This window comes from Arachis hypogaea, chromosome 3 (assembly GCF_003086295.3).
Source record: "Arachis hypogaea cultivar Tifrunner chromosome 3, arahy.Tifrunner.gnm2.J5K5, whole genome shotgun sequence".
Lineage (NCBI taxonomy): Eukaryota > Viridiplantae > Streptophyta > Magnoliopsida > Fabales > Fabaceae > Arachis > Arachis hypogaea.
Window position 1 is genome coordinate 16,759,295 of NC_092038.1, and position 6,183 is coordinate 16,765,477.

General features: G+C 39.3%; 1 non-coding gene across 1 annotated transcript; it reads right to left on the minus strand.

Moving 5' to 3' along the window:
* Positions 1–976: 976 nt before the first annotated feature.
* On the minus strand, positions 977–1,084 carry LOC112793226 (small nucleolar RNA R71). Its single transcript, XR_003197929.1, has one exon. It is a non-coding gene; the product is annotated as a small nucleolar RNA R71 (small nucleolar RNA).
* Positions 1,085–6,183: the final 5,099 nt, after the last annotated feature.

Genomic DNA, 6,183 nt, shown 5'->3' on the forward strand with positions numbered 1-6,183 from the left:
CAAATCTTTTTAAATTATTTTTCAAATCATATCTTCTCAATCACATCTTTTTAAAACCATAACTTTTCAATCATATCTTCTTAATCATATCTTTTTCAAAATAGTTTTCAATCATATCTTTTTAATTTCTAAATTCAAAATCTTTTTCAAAAATCACTTGATTTTTTTTCCAATCTTAGTTTTCAAAAATCAATTACTATTTTTCAAAATGTTTTTAAAATCTTTTACTTTGTTTTTGAAAATTTCTTCCCCTCTTATCACATCCTTCTATTTATGGACTAACACTATTCCTTAATGCACAATTCAAACTCCATCTTTCTTGATAAGTTCGAATTCTCTACTCCTTCCTTCTATTTTTCTTTTCCTCTGACACCTCAAGGAATCTCTACACTGTGACATAGAGGATTCCATATTTTCTTGTTCTCTTCTCTTTCATATGAGCAGAAGCAAAGACAAAAGCATTCTTGTTGAGGCTGATCCTGAACCTGAAAGGACCTTGAAGTGAAAGATAAGAGAAGCTAAGGCACAACTCTCTATAGAGGATCTAACAGAAATCTTCAAAGAAGAAGACATGGCAGCCGAAAACAACAACAATGCCAACAATGCAAGGAAGGTGCTGGGTGACTTTACTGCACCCACTCCCGACTTCTATGGGAGAAGCATCTCTATCCCTGCCATTGGAGCAAACAACTTTGAGCTTAAGCCTCAATTAGTTTCTCTAATGCAACAAAATTGCAAGTTCCATGGACTTCCATTGGAAGATCCTCATCAGTTTTTAGCTGAATTCTTGCAAATCTGTGACACTGTCAAGACTAATGGGGTTGACCCTGAGGTCTACAGACTTATGCTATTCCCTTTTGCTGTAAGAGACAGAGCTAGAATATGGTTGGACTCACAACCTAAAGAAAGCCTGAACTCTTGGGAAAAGTTGGTCAATGCCTTCTTGGCAAAGTTCTTTCCACCTCAAAAATTGAGTAAGCTTAGAGTGAAAGTCCAAACCTTTAGACAGAAGGAAGGTGAATCCCTCTATGAAGCTTGGGAAAGATACAAACACTTAATCAGAAAGTGCCCCTCTGACATGCTTTCTGAATGGAGCATCATAGGTATCTTCTATGATGGTCTGTCTGAACTGTCCAAGATGTCTTTGGATAGCTCTGCTGGAGGATCTCTTCATCTGAAGAAGACGCATACAGAAGCTCAAGAACTAATTGAAATGGTTGCAAATAACCAATTCATGTACACTTCTGAAAGGAATCTTGTGAACAATGGGACAAATCAGAAGAAAGGAGTTCTTGAGATTGATAGTCTGAATGCCATACTGGCTCAGAACAAAATATTGACTCAGCAAGTCAATTTGATTTCTCAAAGTCTGTCTGGAATGCAAGCTGCACCAGGCAGTACTAAGGACGCTTCATCTGAAGAAGAAGCTTATGATCCTAAGAACCCTTCAATGGAAGAGGTGAATTACATGGGAGAACCCTATGGAAACACCTATAATTCTTCATGGAGAAATCATCCAAATCTCTCATGGAAGGATCAACAGAAACCTCAACAAGGTTTCAACAATAATAATGGTGGAAGAAACAGGTTTAGCAATGGCAAGCCTTTTCCATCATCTTCTCAGCAACAGACAGAGAATTCTAAGTAGAACCACTCTGACTTAGCAACCATGGTCTCTGATCTAATCAAAACCACTCAAAGCTTCATGACTGAAACAAGGTCCTCCATTTGAAACTTGGAGGCACAAGTGGGTCAGCTGAGCAAGAAAATTACTGAATTCCCTCCTAGTACTCTTCCAATCAATACAGAAGAGAATCCAAAAGGAGAGTGTAAGGCCATCAACATGGCCGAACTTGGAGAGGATGAAGAGGCAGTGAACGCCACTGAGGAAGACCTCAATGGATGTCCACTGACCTTCAATGAGTTCCCTAATGAGGAACCATGGGAATCTGAGGCTCACACTGAGACCATAGAGATTCCATTGGATCTACTTCTGCCATTCATGAGCTCTGATGAGTATTCTTCCTCTGAAGAGGATGAGTATGTCACTGAAGAGCAAGTTGCTAAATACCTTGGAGCAATCATGAAGCTAAATGACAAGTTATTTGGTAATGAGACTTGGGAGGATGAACCCCCTTTGCTCACCAAAGAACTGGATGACTTGTCTAGGCAGAAATTACCTCAAAAGAGACAAGACCCTGGGAAGTTTTTAATACCTTGTGCCATAGGCACCATGACCTTCAAGAAGGCTCTGTGTGACTTAGGGTCAAGTATAAACCTCATGCGTCTCTCTGTAATGAAGAAGCTAGGGATCTTTAAGGTACAAGCTACAAGAATCTCACTAGAGATGGCAGACAATTCAAGAAAACAAGCTTATGGACTTGTAGAGGATGTTCTGGTAAAGATTGAAGACCATTACATCCCTGCTGATTTCATAGTCCTAGAGACTGGGAAGTGCATGGATGAATCCATCATCCTTGGCAGACCCTTCCTAGCCACAGCAAAGGCTGTGATTGATGTGGACAGAGGAGAATTGATCATCCAAGGGAATGAAGAATCCTTTGTGTTTAAGGCTCAAGGATATCCCTCTGTCACCATAGAGAGGAAGCATGAAGAGCTTCTCTCAAAATAGAGTCAAACAGAGCCCCCACAGTCAAACTCTAAGTTTGGTGTTGGGAGGCCACAATCAAATTCTAAGTTTGGTGTTGAACTCCCACATTCAAACTCTAAGTTTGGTGTTGGGAGGTTCCAACATTGCTCTGAGTATCTGTGAGGCTCTATGAGAGCCCACTGTCAAGCTACTGACATTAAAGAAGCACTTGTTGGGAGGCAACCCAATGTTATATTTATCTATTTTCCTTTGTTATTTTATGTTTTCTGTAGGTTGATGATCATGAGAAGTCACAAAATCAATTGAAAAAGCAAAAATAGAATGTCCTGTTTTTTTTCGAAAATTATGCTTATGTTTATCTATGTTTGTGTCTTGTGACCATTAGTGTCTTAGTGTCTATACCTTAAAGTTATGAATGTCCTATGAATCCATCACCTTTCTTAAATGAAAAAATGTTCTTAATTGAAAAAGAGAAGAATTGCATGAATTTTGAATTTTATAACAGATTAATTATTTTGATGTGGTGGCAATACTTTTGTTTTCTGAATGTATGCTTAAACAGTGCATATGTATCTTGAATTTGTGATTCATGAATGTTGGCTCTTGAAAGAATGATGAAAAAAGAGACATGTTACTGAGGATCTGAAGAATCATAAAAATGATTCTTGAAGCAAGAAAAAGCAGTGAATACAAAAAAAAAGAAGGAGAAAAACGAAAAAAAAGGAAGAAAAGAAAAAGAAAAAAAGAGAGAAAAAAAGAAAAAAAAAGAAAGAAATAAAGTTGTGATCCAAGGCAAAAAGAGTGTGCTTAAGAACCCTGGACACCTCTAATTGGGGACTCTAGCAAAGCTGAGTCACAATCTGAAAAGGTTCACCCAATTATGTGTCTGTGGCATGTGTGTATCCGGTGGTAATACTGAAAGACAGAGTGCTTTGGGCCACGACCAAGACTCAATAAGTAGCTGTGTTCAAGAATCATCATACTTAACTAGGAGAATCAATGACACTATCTGGATTCTGAGTTCCTAAAGAAGCCAATCATTCTGAATTTCAAAGGATAGAGTGAGATGCCAAAACTGTTCAGAGGCAAAAAGCTAAAAGCCCCGCTCATCTAATTAATACTGATCTTCATAGATGTTTTTGGAATTCATTGCATATTCTTTTCTCTTTATCTTATTTGATTTTCAGTTGCTTGGGGACAAGCAACAATTTAAGTTTGGTGTTGTGATGAGCGGATAATTTGTACGCTTTTTGGCATTGTTTTTAGTATGTTTTTAGTATGATCTAGTTAGTTTTTAGTATATTTTTATTAGTTTTTAGTTAAAATTCACTTTTCTGGACTTTACTATGAGTTTGTGTGTTTTTCTGTGATTTCAGGTATTTTCTGGCTGAAATTGAGGGACCTGAGCAAAAATCTGATTCAGAGACTAAAAAGGACTGCAGATGCTGTTGGATTCTGACCTCTCTGCACTCGAAGTGGATTTTCTGGAGCTACGGAAGCCCAATTGGCGCGCTCTTAACAGCGTTGAAAAGTAGACATCCTGGGCTTTCCAGAAATATATGATAGTCCAAACTTTGCCCAAGATTTGATGGCCCAAACCGGCATTCAAAGTCACCATCAGAATTCCCAGCGTTAAACGCCGGAACTGGCACAAGGATGGGAGTTAAACGCCCAAACTGGCACAAAAGCTGGTGTTTAACTCCAAGAGGAGCCTCTACACGAAAATGCTTCAATGCTCAGCCCAAGCACACACCAAGTGGGCCCGGAATTGGATTTTTATGTCATTTACTCATCTCTGTAAACCCTAGGCTACTAGTTCTCTATATATAGGACCTTTTACTATTGTATTTTCATCTTTTGATCACTTTAGATCTCTAGATCATCTTTTGATCATGTTTTTATGATTGAACCCTCTTTGGGAGGCTGGCCATTCGGCCATGCCTAGACCTTGTTCTTATGTATTTTCAACGGTGGAGTTTCTACACACCATAGATTAAGGTGTGGAGCTCTACTGTACCTCGAGTATATGCAATTACTATTGTTCTTCTATTCAATTCCGCTTGTTCTTATTCCAAGATATCACTTGTTCTTCAACTTGATGAATGTGATGATCCGTGACACTCATCATCATTCTCACCTATGAACGCGTGCCTGACAACCACCTCCGTTCTACCTTAGATTGGGTGGATATCTCTTGGATTCTTTAACCGGAATCTTCGTGGTATAAGCTAGAACTGATGGTGGCATTCAAGAGAATCCGGAAGGTCTAAACCTTGTCTGTGGTATTCTGAGTAGGATTCAATGATTGAATGACTGTGACGAGTTTCAAACTCCTGAAGGCTGGGCGTTAGTGACAGACGCAAAAGAATCACTGGATTCTATTCCAACCTGATTGAGAACCGACAGATGAATAGCCGTGCCATGACAGGGTGCGTTGAACATTTTCACTGAGAGGATTGGAGGTAGCCACTGACAACGGTGAAACCCTTGCATACAGCTTGCCATGGAAATGAGTAAGAAGGATTGGATGAAGACAGTAGGAAAGCAGAGAGACGGAAGGGACCAAGCATCTTCATACGCTTATCTGAAATTCCTACCAATGAATTACATAAGTATCTCTATCTTTATCTTTATGTTTTATTCATCATTCATAACCATTTGAGTTTGCCTGACTAAGATTTACAAGGTGACCATAGCTTGCTTCATACCAACAATCTCTGTGGGATCGACCCTTACTCGCGTAAGGTTTATTACTTGGACGACCCAGTACACTTGCTGGTTAGTTGTGCGAAGTTGTGTTTATGCCATGGTATTGAACACCAAGTCTTTGGGTTCATCACCGGGGATTATTTGAGTTGTGAAAAGTATTGATCACAATTTCGTCCACTAACTCACTGCTAGAGAACAAATGTTGATTTCTAGCAACAGTGTCTATAAGCTCTTGAGCCTCTTCAATCGTCTTCCTCATATGTATAGATCCACCCGCTGAGTGGTCTAGAGACATCTGAGCTTTTTCTGTAAGCCCATAGTAGAAGATGTCTAACTGTACCCACTCTGAAAATATTTCAGAGGGACATTTTCTTAGCATACCTCTATACCTCTCCCAGGCATTATAAAGGGATTCATTATCCTCTTGTTTAAAGCCTTGGATGCCCAGCCTTAGCTGTGTCATCCTTTTTGAAGGGTAAAATTGATTCAGGAATTTGTCTGATAACTGTCTCTATGTTTTTATGCTTGCTGTGGGTTGGTTATTCAACCACCTCTTAGCTTGATCTTTTACAGCAAATGGAAACAGTAATAGTCTGTAGACATCCTGATCCACCTCTTTATCACGTACTGTGTCAGCAATTTGTAAGAATTGTGCTAGAAACTCAGTAGGTTCTTCCTGTGGAAGACCTGAATACTGGCAATTTTGCTGCACCATGATAATGAGTTGAGGATTTAGCTCAAAGCTGCTTCCTTTGATGGGAGGTATACAGATGCTACTCCCATATGCAGCTGTAATGGGGTTAGCATATGACCCCAGAATCCTTCTGGACTGCTCATTTCCACTTAGGTCCATGATGGAGAAA